Raw genomic sequence first — 15,464 nt, 5'->3', positions numbered from 1 at the left:
GATTTCTGCTTTCGGATCACACACTGTTTGCGCTTTAAAATACTTCGGTTTTCCTGCAAGGCTCAATGTAAATCACAATTAAAATAAGGTGATGCGCCTTTCGCTGGGAGGCCTGCCTGTCACCTTTAACCATTTTATCTTCTTAGGAGCAGGAAGCCTTCACAAATTCCTTTTTATCATCATTCAGTGGGGCTTCCTGTAAGCGAGGCTTTTATTTCACCCCTGCTTACCTCCAATCCAACACCCCCTTCATTGTCACTGAACGAACCGAAGGAGCTCCCTGCGCACAGACAGCTTTCTTGAGGAGGCTGGTGCTTCCGTTTGTTGACCCAAATGTACTGCTTTTCTCCCCTTTACCTCTCCAAACCTTTCCTTGCTCCAGTGGTAGATATAAAGGCACGCCATGGGCTTCTCCCCCTTCTGTAAACTTTACAGAAGCCTGGGCCCACACATTGGAGGGGGGGGGTCAGCTTCAGGATCTGACTATGTGCAAAATGTTTACCACACGGCCCTCTCCTCTCTGCATTTGCTCTGCCCCGCCTGGGTGCGCAGGGACAGCATCTAAAAAAAAAAAAAAAAAATGTAGCTTGAAAAGATCTGCAACTTCCCTTCCAGGAAGAGAGTCATTTTAGTTGGTGCGTTGGGATTTGAGTCAGCCAAAAGCTCCACCATTTTTTTTTTTTCATGGCAAAAATGAAACATTACTCATAAATTGCCCCAGGGGCTTTTCTTGTGAATGGATATCACAGCACACAGTCCTACACAAACATAACGAAAGCAAATGCCTGAAGTTTAACATTAGCTTCTATCTGCAGTTTTGAGTTCTTCCTCTACATATTTGGAATTTAGATTTAATCAGTCACCTTGCCAAATCCAAGCTCAAGGCAGGTTATAACCTGGTTCAGTGGGTAATTCACTGCCGCAGACAGTTTATAATCTAAAAGGTATGATTTACTAAGCTTATTCCCATAGACACGGAGTGGGAGAAAAGCCTTCCTAATGAAGGGAAGTGACTTACCCAAGGTCACAAGGATCATGAGTGGGAGAAGTGGAATTTGAATCTTGGCTTCCCTGGTTCTTAGCCCACTGCTTTAATCACTCGGCCACACCTCCACACTATATAGTTCACTATGTCTGTTTTTCACATGCTAAAACCCAGTTTTTCATGTCCCACCAAAAACGGCCCCTTAATGACGTCAATTGAACACAAAATATAATAAAAAAAATGATTTTCAACTGGGACATATAAACAGGGCCAGCATAAGAGTTTTCGACACCCTAGACAAACATTTGGTCATGCACCTCCTCCCCCAACTTACCTATTGGTGGCAGCTCCAGCATAGCACTTTGCCTTTGTGTCAGGACCACTATACCCTCTTTTTGGCCATTTTGTTTGTTGATTTGATCCCACAAAGGCTGGTGATCAGCTCCTAAACAGACATCAGAACCTCAATCATTTTGCATTCATCAAGGAGTTACACATATAACTTCCCATTGGCAACTTGACACCAACACAGTTTCCCCCCCCCCCCCCCCCCCTTCTCCCATGTCTTCTACCTACCTTTATATCACACATGTCAACAGAAACCATAGTGTAGAATGGATGTGCACAAACACTTGTGAATGCAAGTCAGGGTCATTGCTTCCCAAGGAATCCAAGCTAAGCATGATCTACTCTGGAGTATTTTCAATATTCTCCACTGAATAAAGAATTGAGTTTAGTTATTCTCATCTGAGTACACAATTTAGTATTTAACTCCTGTAGTACAGCTATAGGCTCCACTCACATGCCATACGGTAAAGATCAGAAGGTCAGGGCAACTCCTCTTAGGACAAGGCTAGACTTTAGTAATATTGTAAATGATGGCAAATATAGACTAAAATAGTCCATCAATTCTGCCCAGCTGGCCTTCTGTCTCTCAACACTTTCACAGGACTGAATATGTTGCTGGCTGAAAGCATACACAAGAAGGGCGCCAGGACTTGGATCACTGATGTATTAGAGCATGACCTACAAGAAACCCCAGTCTGAATGTCACTTCCTTCATTTGCACTAAACATCACAACCTTATCAAGACATGAAGAACCTTAGAAGAGGAAAGAAAAGTTTGGGAAGATTACATTACACACTTTAGACTTATATGTCACCCTCTTCCAAAAAGGACCCATGGCAGCTTACAAAATAACATCAAAATGCATCATCAAAAAAATATTTCAAGAGCATATGCATCAAAATACAGTAACATATAATCACAGAGAACAACTATACTCTCCCTATCCCTCCTCTCACAAGGTCAGAAAAAATCTACAAAAATCTCCCACCCAGAACAGTAAAATATATGCCTGAATGCTTTCACCCCCCTCTAGTCGCCTTTTCAGCAGCATGCTATGCCTAACAGCGGGATCCAAGTTATAGTCCCCTCTGGATAACATCACAGAGTGCATAATCTAGGTTTATCAATATCTGTTGGCAGATGGTCCAAAAGCAGCAAGCATCCTTACAGAGGCTTATCATGAAGAGTGCTATGTACCTTACTATTTAAAAACAAACAAAAAAAAATGATAAAAATTTATTGCGGATTTCAATCAAGTGGAGCCACATGAATCGCAATAGGATTCAGACTAGAACTGGAAAGTTGAACTGTGCGTCCTAAAACTAGAGTGTGAGAAATGGATCTGAAGACCATTATATGAGACAACAGGCTGGCACCAGGGCAAACAGACATTTCCCAAGCACTAGAACAGGCTGAACAATGATATTCAGGGAAACATGATTCTATTTTATTTTTTTATTTTTATCCCTGCTGCTGACGTTCAGAGTTACATAACTCATTTTAGCCCATCAGTTACTGCATTTACAAAAACGGCACCAGAGTAGAAATCGGATTTTTTCAGAACATTGCCAGCAATCATCTAGCTAGCTGCCTGGTTCGGTCATTTAAATCGCTGGCTCTCTAAATATATTCCCTGTGAGCTCATCACCTGCTCAGTTATCCGATAATCCAAGCCTGCGTGGGAGAGACACAAAGGGAACTTTAGTGACGAGGGAGAAGGGAGAAGGCCACAGATGGAATAGGACAGCATGGTAGGCATACTGGGTGGAGCAAGTGATCCTTTTCTGCTGACACCTATGTTTAGACTGATGTCACAGCGTTTTTCTAATGCAGAACGTTGGTCAAACTCCTCACCTCTAAGCTGGGTAGTCTACAGACCAGTTCCCCAGTAGTAAGGACTGGTCTGGAATATGTGGTACTATACAAGGCAGGAAGAATCCCTCCCATTCAAACAAATTCATTACTAATACTTTCATCTTCAGCTTCTCAAAAAGATTAAACAAATGCTCTTCAAATACAATACTCTTCTCTCTACCACTCCATTTTTAATAGCATGTCTTTTTCACTTGGCATTATTTATTTATTTATTTGCCCACCCCTGTAATCCTCTCTTTCTTTCAGATCAATCAGAACCAACGCTGGGATTCTGGCACCATCAGCCCTCACTGGCAATTACCCAGAGAATTGTTCCTCTCTTTTTCCCCTCCCACTTGTCTAGTCTTGTGACTAAGATGGTCCTGAGCCCTCTGGGCCACGCACCAAGGCTCCTGCAGGAATCCCATATCATGGACTCTAAGTGCAGGTGTTGCCTTTGACGACCATGACTACGGCATCCTCAGCCGCCCCGGGATGCAGAAGGCCTGATCCAGGATTCAAACTAGGGGTCCCTCTGCATAGGAGTGCACAGCACTGTCACGGAGCCTCCCGCCCAGCCTACTTGCTAGCATTATGACTAGCTAACATATAATATGCACCTTCCTTATAGACCCCTGACACAGGGCCCTGTGTCATCCTGAACGCTCACGTACATCATCCTTAGATAACTGGTACACTGGTCCAAAAGAATCGTGTTTCCTCTAAGATAAAAATGGCTACTTGAAACTCCGTGTCACCTAGAAGAGAGTTGAAATTCATTCCTCTGGCGTTCTAAAACAAACTGCAGAACTGCATTCAAATCTCCAATGGGAAATGCTTTCTAAACTCGTTTGTGGGAAAGGTAACGCCAGTCGTGTTTATTCCTCCATGGTACTGTTCCCATTTTTATTTATTTATGACATACTGACAATGGTTCAGGCCTCTAAATGTTATTACCAGCTACTGCCAGACAAATAAATTTATTCTGGCTAATGATAATTATGTAACGTTTAATGGGGCAATATTTTAAATTTGCAAATTGAATTTGCCGTGGGTTATGGTTGCTGTTCATTAAAAGTCTTGAAAAGTCTTTACGAGTTTAATATATGAATGCTCATGTAATTACTCTTTCAATGTGCATTACGCTGCAAACTCACGCTCTCAGACCACACTGCACCAGGTTCTTAAAATTCTACTCTCTCTTCAATTAGCAGCCATTTGATGACTAATATTTTAAATCTGTCTCATTAACTCTCCATTAAATGTCTATTGAAAGCACATCTTCCTGCATGTTAAAGATGTTTTTATCAACATTATAAAACCTTAGGTTATGTTGAACACAAAGGCAACAGGCAAAGCGTAGGGTTTAATTGTTAACGTAATTCTATATTAACCCATGGCTTAAAAGTCCTGTCACTTCTTCTAGTAGGGTCTCAGTCCAACTGATTTGTTGCTTTGGAAACATACTTTTTTTTTTTTAATTAAAAAAAACAAACCACAATTAAATGCTGATGGGTGAAGTAGAAAGGCAATGATTCAGATTTTCAGACCCTACAGGCCTGACATATAGTAAGCAGCACTGGCTTTAACTCATGCAGAGGAGCTGCCAAGTAACATCTCTACAAAAGTCATGACAAAATCCATCCAAAGTGTTTGGACAAATGAGTGGCAGTCCAGGAAACCGTGGTAAAGGGAGCTGCGGCTCCTTCTTAAGAGTGGCCAACAATGCATGCGGCTCCAGCAGTGGCAGTGAAGGAGAGGAATCTGATATTGTGCTCTTTTTTTTCCTTGGTTGTTCCTTGGCACTGGATGTTCTCTGCACCAATACGGTGGAGCTGGGAGCCATATGCCCTGAAGCAAACGACATGCGGCCGAGGAGCCAGTGCTGAGAGAGTCTTCTGCGCTGAAGCGTTATTCTTCAGCTTTCATATTTCTGCGCCATGGTTGTCTAGCACAGACGACAATACAGATGCTTCCAGTGCGATATCTCCTGCACCATTTGGCTCACTGGTCTAGGGGTAATGTTCTCGCTTTGGCACTCATCCGTGTGCTTCTGCGCCGGAGACATACCACTATGTCCTCTTGGGTCTTATTCTGGAGATCTTTGGTATTTTTTACGGTGTTTTGAGCTCTCATGCTTTGTTGAGTCTTTTAGCTCATATTGGAGCTTTAGATCTCAGTAGATACCGTAAGCACCCTCCAAGTCCTTGGGCAAGTCATGTCACCCTCCATTGCGCTCAGGTGCAAACTGATTCTAAGCCGCCGGGGATAGGGAAATATCTACAGGATCTGAATGCAATGGGCTTGGAAGTGCCTGAAAAGCAGAATATAAATCAAATAGATAAAAAATGTAGCACTGTCCTGGTCTGGGCCTAAATAGCAGATACACCAGTCGTGCTGATCCGTGATTGCCATCTTATGATGGCATTTTTTGCATGCCTTGAAAGGACTATTCCCTTTCTTTGATGATGCTGATGTCAGCGTAGTCAGTTTTGACTCAGAGTTTGTTGATTTTAAGTATTGCATGCAAAATCTTGAATGCTGTGTGACACGATTGATGAATTAAGAACTGCAACTGTTCACAAAGTGGCCAAAAACAGACTGAAGGAGGTTGTGCAGAGACATTAGCATGGGATGTCCTAGAACAAAATCCAGAAGGGAAGAGAAAATGAACCGAATCAGCACTGGCTGATGTCACCCATCTCGTGTGGCTATATTTGATGCTGGTCGACAGAAAAAAAAAACCTGCCCAGATGAGAAATGTCCTACAAAATTGCTGACTGACAGAGGAAATCAGCCAGAGATATCTTTCCTGTCTCACAGCAGATGTAAGTTACAAAGAGCTGTATCCAGAGACATCCTAGAGAGTGTCCCTTTCCCAGTGAGCTTACCTGCCCAGGGTGTGGAACATTTTGCTATTGAGAGGGACTGAGATATTTTTTCCTGTGCGTTGCATTTTCTTTCATGAGCTGTTTTGGCGCGTTGGACATTCCGAGGCCAATATTCAGTAAGACAGCAAATAAACTTGCCTAAAGTTATCTGTCTACATGTAGCCGGATAACTTTAAAACCTAACCAGCTATGTTTAAATATAAACAGGTTTTAAAAATTACCTGTTGCATGTGTATGCAGATAGTTTGCCACATAACCAGATATATAAACCTGGCTACAAACTAACAAAAAAACCCCACTCTTCAGACCCCATCCCAGAAAACATGAACCTCAGTAGTGCCCAATCACTCCTCACCCACCTCCCCAAACCCTCCAAATTAAGACAAACCCAACAGATTCAAATACCCTGATGCTGGCCCCCCCCCCCCCTTCCTTGGTATTCTATTGTTATAGGGATTGCCTCCTTCCCCCTCCTCACCCATTTGCTACCTAAATAACATCCTTCCCACCCCACAGACACCCCTAACCCCCCTCCTGGATGCCCACCAACCCCTGCAGGGGGCACAATTACCCTATTCACTCCCAGCCCTTCCAGAGTTGCTTTGACAGCAACACCACACTTCCGGTTCAGCCCAGCTCGCGAGGCCAACCAGTCACTTCAGAGACTGCCTTCAACCAGTACGGTATGGATTTGTCTTTATTTATAAATTCTGGGCTTGTTTTGAATTTTATTTATTTATTTTTGCAGTCCACCCTCAAAAAAAATCACAGATGATGCATTCAGCCATTGTGACGTGATTTTGAAATCTATTTATATTATAAATACATATATATACACACACACACACACATACACACACAGTATATACTAGCAGCTGCCCATTGAGCATTTAATGGAGGGTATGTGACACTGGGAGTGCTCAGCACCCTCTTCCAAAGCTGGGAGCAGTTTCTTCTACACCCGGAGCAGATATTCAGAATTCCAACCTCTGCTCCCCCGGCTGGCCAGCACCCCCTCTGCCTATCCAGCATTCCTCGATCCCACCCAGAATGTATTGTGTTTGTTGCATCTATAATTTTGCTCCTTCATATGCATGCTCCGATCGAGTTGCAACAGGAAGTCATTACACTGTCAAAAGCATTAGAAAATACAATCAAAATAAAGCTTAACGTATACTCTACAGTACCGAACGCATCATCATGTAAACGCAAGTGATATTAGCCAAAGGAGCACGTGACAGGGGCACAAAATGAAAAGCAGCTGGCTGGCGCCATTTTTCCAGGGACAGTGCAGGGCCTGGAGCCTAGGAAGCCCTGCAGGCTCCAGTAAGCCACCAGAGATTGAAAGATGTGGACGGGGATCCAGAGCACTGGGGTTCTTTGGAAAAAGGGGCGGGGTTGGGAATGGAGGGGGCGGGGCTTGCGCTGCACATCTTAAACTATTTTCTTTTGACATTTTTCCCCACTGGGGCCACCTCTATGGTCAGCAGGGGGGAGGTAAGATGGAGGGATGTCTCACAAGGCTCCCCGGGGGGGGGGGGGGGTTCTTAACTCACTGGCCTGGGATCATTGGGACACGTTAACAGCCCAACGCTCCTTGCAGGAAACGCCTATCGCAGGTAGGGAGCTACTCACTATGGGGCAAATTTTTAAAAAGTACGCGCGCGCGTACTTTTGTTCGCGCATCCGGCGCAAACAAGAGTACGCCGGATTACTCGCGTAGCCACACATATCTTTTAAAATCCGGAGTCGGTGCGTGCAAGGCTGCGCAAAAATCGGCGCACGCCGAGCCGCGCAGCCTGCCTCCATTCCCTCGGAGGGAACTTTCTTTCAGGCGCCCCCCACCTTCCCTTTCCCTTACTAACCCGCCCCCCCCAGTCCTAACTAATTACCCCAAAGACGCGCCGGCCGCGACACGCCCCCCGACACACCCCTGACACGTTCCCCAGGAAAGCCCCGGGACTTACGCGCATCCCGGGGCTTTGCGCGCACCGGCAGCCTATGCAACATAGGCTCGGCGTGCACAGGGGGAGCTTGGGGCAGGTTTTCGGGTGGATTTGTGTGTATCCCTTTGAAAATCTGCCCCTGTTCCTTGCCTTGAACTCCCATATAGAAAGATGAGTAATTAAATATCTAAAATCCTGACATTTTTTAGTCAATTCCAGTTTGAAGTGTGTGCATCAAGAAATTAACATTACATTAAACTCTGTACAAAAGATCATGGGTCTTATTTGAGAGATTTAGGAGTTAAAGGACCATTCACTGGTGAGAGCTTGATCAATCACAGAAGCAGTTTGTTACGAAACACAGCTCATTCAAGTGAAGTTAAGTACTTTGAGACTATTTTCAGTTTTTTGGCTCACTAAAGTTTGGACATTTAGAGATTTTGATCTGTTGGGCATTTTTATATGATGTTATATAGTAACATGGACCTATGATTTACAGCCTATGTATTGATAGTTTATAGGCTGAGATAGTGGCAGTCCTACAAAGATTTTTAAAATTTGTAGTTCTGATATGTTCCACTGGGATTATTTTCATTCCATGTCCTTATTCAAAAAAGAAGCCAGATGTCCGATCAGAAACTTTATTTTATGGAGACGTGGTATTTTTTTTTAAAACAAGCCCGACTCTGGCCGGCTTTCGTCCCTTATGTTTGGGGCTGCCTCAGGGGCTGTGTGCAGTCAAACGTATTGAGTCCGAAGAAGGGGTCTCATAAGATGAGATGCTCTGATTATTACAGATGGAAATTTCTTTGCAAAGTCTCGGCAGCCCCAAACGTAAGGGGCGAAACTCGGACAGAGTTGGGCTTGATTTAAAAAAATACCATGTCTCCATAAAATAAAGTTTCTGATTGGACATCTGGCTTCTATTCCACTTTGCTTTCCTCACGGCGTTCTTAGATAGCCTTCCTTGTTGTTTTGTTGGTCTTATTCAAAAAAGGGCATTTTCCAGTTCTGTGCTTATGGTGGAAAAAAAAAAAAAGTCATTATTCATACCCTAAAAAAACTCAAAACCCTTCTACATCTCAACGACTTCCGCACTATTCTCCAAGCCTTCATCCTGTCCAAACTTGATTATTGCAATGCCCTCCTCCTAGGCCTCCCTAAGAATGCTACCCAGCCCCTTCAGATGCTCCAAAATGCGGCCGCCCCTATCCTTACTAATGCCCACAGAAATGACCATATCACCCCTGCACTCAAACACTTACACTGGCTGCCAGTCTCAGCCCGGATTCAATACAAGTCTCTCACCATCATGCGTAAATCTCTACACACCAATAAGATGCTATTCCTCAATGAACAATTACCGTTTCACATAACGAACAGACCCACGAGAAACCAACATCTCGCAACACTACGTACTCCCTCACACAAACTCACAAGGTTTAAATCCACCTCCGACCGTGCTCTCTCCTTAGCAGGCCCTACACGTCGGAACAACATGCCCCCAATCTTCGCCTAGAACCATGCCATAAGAAATTCAAGCAGAACCTCAAGACATGGCTTTTCAAGCAAGTCTACAATTAATACCCTATGCCTCTCCCTCCATCCCCCTCCTCCCTTCCTTTTAACTTCCTCCTTAACTGTCCCTTACCCATAGCCTCTGCCCCATTTCCCTCCCGCTCTAACCACCTCCCTTTTCTTTTCCACTGCATCCCAATGCCACGCACCTACATTTGTAAATATTATTCTAGTGCATTGTTTGCCTATGTATATATGTTCTTCAATCATATTATCATCAATTATGCGTTATAGCTCCTCTCCTGTTTTTGGATTCCCGCTAATATTATTACCCTTATTAAGTGTTCCATGTAAAGCCTGTTGCTGCATTATTTTCTCTGTAAACCGATAAGACTTTCCCAACGATTGTCGGTATATAAAAAGCTTAAATAAATAAAAAATAAATAAATTATTGAATGAGACCCGGTGACTGAAGTACTACATTTCTATGACACCAGTCTGTGGGAAACTGAGCGGTGTTTCCCAGGCTGGAGGCAGTTTTCACTTTATTTAGCAAACAACACAGCCTAACACTGGCCTGCCTGTCTTATTAGTATTCAGTTACACACACAGGATTGTAGACTGCCTTCCCTCTGGACAGTGTACACTTACTCCCTCTGGTTTGGTCAGGATAGACTTATAGGTGCTGCCTCTCCTGGAGCTGCGGAGCCTCCTGAACCCTGCTGGGCTTATACTCTTATGGCTCCCCTGCTGGTTCTCCCTCAGGCCTCTCCCCTGCCCTGCAAGATCCCACCCACTGAACTCTCTCTCCCTCTGTGGGATTTAAGGTGGACCAGGCATCTAGCCTGATCCTACACATGCAACAAGGGGGAAAATGGGGTCTCTCTGTTATACAGTCTGAGTCTCAAAGATCCTGTCTGCCTTTCCAGGGTCCAAATGTGACTCTCTTTATTCTACAGACTGAACTGAGGCCAACATTTAATAACACTTGAATGTGCCTCTGAAACTCTTCCAGTCATTTCTGATGTGGTTAGCTGAGTGAATAAGATTGATTGTCTACCACTGGGAAACTACTCCATGATTAAATGTAAATTAATCTAGCAAGAAACACAAATTGGAGAGTACCTTTGGTAGTGCTACATAAACCAAAGTCATAACTTGGCATTTTATTTTGTAGATTAGCATGCAAAATGAGAGTTTGCTCAGATTACCCCATAAAATAATGAGTGGCATGGAACAGGTGAGCACAAATCGGTTTACTTCTTCAAAAAGTACAGGCATCAGGAGACATGCAAATTCATTTTTAATATTCCTATAGGATGAACCTCTTTTTGGTTTAAGATCCCAGTACAGGGTCTGAACTATGACTGAGGACAATCCCTTCTTGGCCTTTTGGTTGAGATGGAGAACTTTATTAAGCAGCCGGTCACCCAGCCCTCGCTGGGGATACAGTGATACAGCCACCATTGCAAAAGCAAGAGGATTAGACATCTTGCTAAAGAAAAAAAAATCCTTATAAAATCCATTAATATATTTCTACAATGTAATTTTATCTCCTCTTAAATGTTCTTTGTTCTAACACAAATCGCCCCAGTTTTGACAGCCATTCAGCACATGTAACCCCTTACATTTCCTTTATTAGTTTAGTGGCATTTGGAGACAGAGGTGGGGGCAAGTCACCCTGCTCCCTAATCTAGCCCCTCCTGTCCTGCAGCAAACAAAATGGTGGGAGTAAGGTTAGAGTAGACAAGAGTTCAGTTTTTGGTTGCAAATTTCTATTAGGGAGCATTTATTGTGTATTTGGTGAGGGTTTTCCTTTGTTCTGTGCGTGAAACCAATGTGAGGCATTCTGCTAACATGGAGTTTCTGTGTAGTACAGCTTGTTCTGTTTTCCCAGTAGGAGGTGTATTGCTAATAATAAATTTGGATGATTAACCTGCCTTTCCATATAAGGCTCAAGGCAGTCTACAGCATTTTAAAAATTCAGGTACAATAAATTCCTTCACTTATGAGTTTACAATCTAATAAGTGGGATAAATTAGATTCTATGAAATTAATCTTTTTTTTCCTATCATATTTTTACATCATTTTGGCAATACATTGGCCTATTACCAATTTGGGAAATTGAGGGGGGGGGGGGGGATAGGTAACCTGCATGGAGTGGCTGTTACCATCATAAGAAGCTTGTTGGGCAAACTGGATGGAGCATTGGTTTCCTTTTTTTGCCGTCATTACTATGTTACTATGTAGATGTTTGAAGGCTCTGGCCCTTTGATGTACCACACTGCAATGCCTGGCACTTATTTACAGGTTTGACAATTCTGCTGCTTTAGTTTCAGATTTGCATAATCTTTGCTGCAACATCGGTGGTAAAGATAAATAAATAAATAAAAGTCTGCCATTTCCATTTGGGCAGCCCAGAGAGTATCCAAATGCACAGTTTATCAAGCATTCCACCTCCCCTACCCCAACTGGCAAAAAAACAAGAAACAAAACTATCCCAACACTTAAGTATTTATGCCAAAAAGCTATTGATAAAATGGTCCTAAAGGTTTTTGATTTTTATAGCTTTTTAAATTTGTTGAATGGTAAAAAAATCAGATTGAGATGAATACCTTGTTTTCAAGTGGATCCTGCAGGCACAAGGAGATTAAAGAGACTTGCTCAAGGTCCTACAGAGACACTGTGCAGCGAGATGTCTTCAATTCCTGTCCCTGATCTTCTGAACTGTAGCGCAGTGCCCCAACTACCACTAGACTACTCTTGTTCCCAAACGCAATCCAAGTTCCAGAAACCAAGAATAAATCATTCTTCTATGCTCTTTGGGTTCTATCCAAAACTGCTTGAAATCAGTGCTTTGCTCTTTGTAAATGAAACCCCAAGCAGCATTTGCAGAAGAGGTGCTGAAGGAGATGGAGACCAAAACCCTTCCTTCTACCATGTGACTATCATCTGTTCTTTGTGTATCAGCATTTTCATTATATTTTTGCTCAGAAGCACATATCGTACTGTAGACTAGCTTTTCAATGGAATTTGTGACAATAAGTCAGTGTCTGAAGATTTCCATTAATATTTACAATATACTTGTCAGAGCAAACTGTATTACAACTATAATAATTATGTAAAAGTTGATACAGAAAAAAAAAACAAGGAAAGAATTGCACAGAGTTGCTTTTTATCTATAATACTGTGCTTTCTTGGGAACTCGGGCTATCCAGCTACCTGGGCTTGCTGCAGTACTCACAGTGGCCATAAGAAGTCAGTATTATCTATTGTACTAATAAGATACTGCCACCTTTTGGCCAGTGTTTGTACTGCAGCTGAAAAAATGATTTCCCCCCCCCCAGTTTTTGGCCAGACACCTATGTTTTCTGGAAAAACAATATTCCATTCTAACTTTTAGATAAATCTACCTATTCTGAAAATGTGGTTGCTCTAGATCGAATGATATAGGAAATAATGTGCACAGAGGCAAAAAAAATAAATAAAAAGCAAAAATAAGTGATTTTCTAGGAAAAAAGGGCCAAAAATTACAGCCATTTGTTTATGTTTAGAAAAGTCATATCATTTGGTTGCCTGATCAAGAACATACCAAAAAGTAATTATGTGCAACGCCTACGTTAATTCAAGGACAGTAATTTTGTAAAATAAATTATTTGTTTGCAAGCTGGTGGGAGTGCTGTTGCTACAGCGACAGAAGTGATGGTTAGGTATCTTTGGCAGCACAGACAACAGTCTAACAAGCAGACAGAAAAAATTATTTGGCAAAACAGTAAGATTACAGGAATTTTGTTGGAAGGAACAAGTTACTCAGATGTGCAAAGGAATTTTTTTTTTTTTTTTGGGCGGGGAAGGGCTGTGTTTGGTCTTTACCACACCCCTCAGGTGCACATTGGGGCACAGGATCATAGACCAAATGACCAAAACATCCCAAAATAAAAAACTGTGGTGAAGCCCAACTTTGAGTAATTAAAACTAATTTGAAAAATGGTTACTGATTATAAACATTTTTGTTATTCTTGGCCACTATAAAATTGGGTAGGATGTTAAGAAAGTAGTCCCAACAGCAAACATCATAGCAGCTTGCAATCAATTCTTGATGAACTTGGGGATTAATTTTTTTTTTTTGCGTAATATCCCACAGGGCAAGAATGGCATGAAAAAAATTGTTCTCTTCCAAAAATAATAATAATAATAATAATTCTTAGTAGCCATTCGGGCCATTTGGCTTCTCTGGCATCTGGTGGATTCCTCCTACTCCTTCCGGGGTCAACTACTGCTGGACGGCCTATGGCACCAAGAGCTTTCATTTGCAACTGCCCAGCATTGCTGCCCTGCTCCCCCCAAATTTCCTACCTTGCTGTCACAATAAGACTGCAGCACAGAACCCAAGTTAGAGAAAGACGCGGCTGCATTTGTCCCCCCTTTGCCTGGAACAGCAGCCGCCGTACAGAGCTCTGCCTTGAATGGGAGTTGGCGAGAGCAGAGGGAACGCCATCGACCTCCTGTGTGGTAATGGAAACGTCCTTACGGCAGAGCCAATTAAGGCAACAAAGCAAATTGCCTTTTTTTTTTTTTCTGTCGTTAATGAGCGAGCCGGCTCGGTTTTTGGCCTGTAGCGTCTCACCAGCGTGCCAAGCTGCTGCTATTTTATGCTGTCCCTGATGCACTGGCCTTTAGAAGGATTTCATCATTCTGACATTACTTACGCAGTCACTGTAAAAAAAAAACCAAAATAAATAAATAAAAGCCACCCTGTGAATAATGCAAACAGCCCAGCCCAATAAAATGTCCACTTGCTTTAGCAATGAGACTTTTTAATGAGGCTAAAAATTGTTTATGGAGTCAGCCCTACTGGACTGCGAAAGACCTGTTTCTTGAACGTTTATGGTAAAATGACCAGATGCTTCCATACCAAGGGTGGTCAACTGAATACCCTGAAAACCAGACCCGTTTGTGACTCTTGAGGACTGGAGTTGGCCACTCCTGTTCTGTGTTATCAGGGACATGACTGATCCAGTCCTGGTTTTGCCCAATGGCATGCATGGATTTAGAGCTCTGATTTCCTTAAAAGAATTAATAGGAAAAATCTGATCTAAAAAAAATCTATGCATTGGTTGGAGCAAAACCAGTAGTGGATCAGCCTGTTCACTTGGCAACCCTACTTGTAGGTCCTAGAGAAACTACAAACTGCACAAAGGGAAGGGAGTACATAACCAGGACTGGTTCACCCTGACCCTGGCGATATGGAGCCTTCTGGTCAACTTCTTAGGATAAAAGTTTCTGACGTCAATGCTTGAAGAACTGGAAACTGCCCTGTCATCAAAATGACCAGAAATAAGATTTAAAATACAACAGAACAAGTGTAGGCCACTCCAATCCCGGAATGGCACAAACCGGTCTGGTTTTCAGGAGCTCCACGATGAATATGCATGAGGTAGCTTTGCACACAATGGAAGCAGGGCATGCAGATATAGCTCATGCATATTCATTGTGGGTATCCTGAAAACCAGACCTGTTGGTGGCACTCCTGGAGTTGCTTACTCCTGCAATAGAATCCCCAGATCTCTTGGAGTTGGGTTTCCCGCAGAGCTAGGCTGCAGGGAGATGGCATAGCAGGTATTAGAGATCTGTGAATAGTTAAATATTGGCTACTCACTTCCATTTCGAGGTACCTAAAAATTACCCATGTCATATGGGAAACGCAACCTATTAATTACCTGCAAAGATTCACCAAGCATAAGTAATCTGCTTATCAAAACAGGTGGCAGCTAATGGTGGGTGCCTCTATGATGAGGATTAGCATTCGATTAAAGCACTATGGTGAAGAGAAAGGAATGTGGAAGTTTTTACAAGTGCGAAAATGTGCTGGAGACAAATATACAGTAACACTGTATGAGCAGCTTTTACCGTCAGACCCA

At 42.8% G+C, this 15,464-nt stretch overlaps 1 long non-coding RNA gene across 1 annotated transcript; it reads right to left on the bottom strand.

Moving 5' to 3' along the window:
• Positions 1–352: 352 nt before the first annotated feature.
• Positions 353–14,123, bottom strand: LOC115074330. Its single transcript, XR_003852218.1, has 3 exons — positions 13,900–14,123; positions 1,320–1,430; positions 353–561 (listed from the first exon to the last, which is right to left on the bottom strand). It is a non-coding gene; the product is annotated as an uncharacterized LOC115074330 (long non-coding RNA).
• Between the last annotated feature and the right edge of the window lie 1,341 nt (positions 14,124–15,464).

This window comes from Rhinatrema bivittatum, chromosome 12 (assembly GCF_901001135.1).
Source record: "Rhinatrema bivittatum chromosome 12, aRhiBiv1.1, whole genome shotgun sequence".
NCBI lineage: Eukaryota > Metazoa > Chordata > Amphibia > Gymnophiona > Rhinatrematidae > Rhinatrema > Rhinatrema bivittatum.
This window is presented reverse-complemented; position numbering and strand designations above follow the sequence as displayed.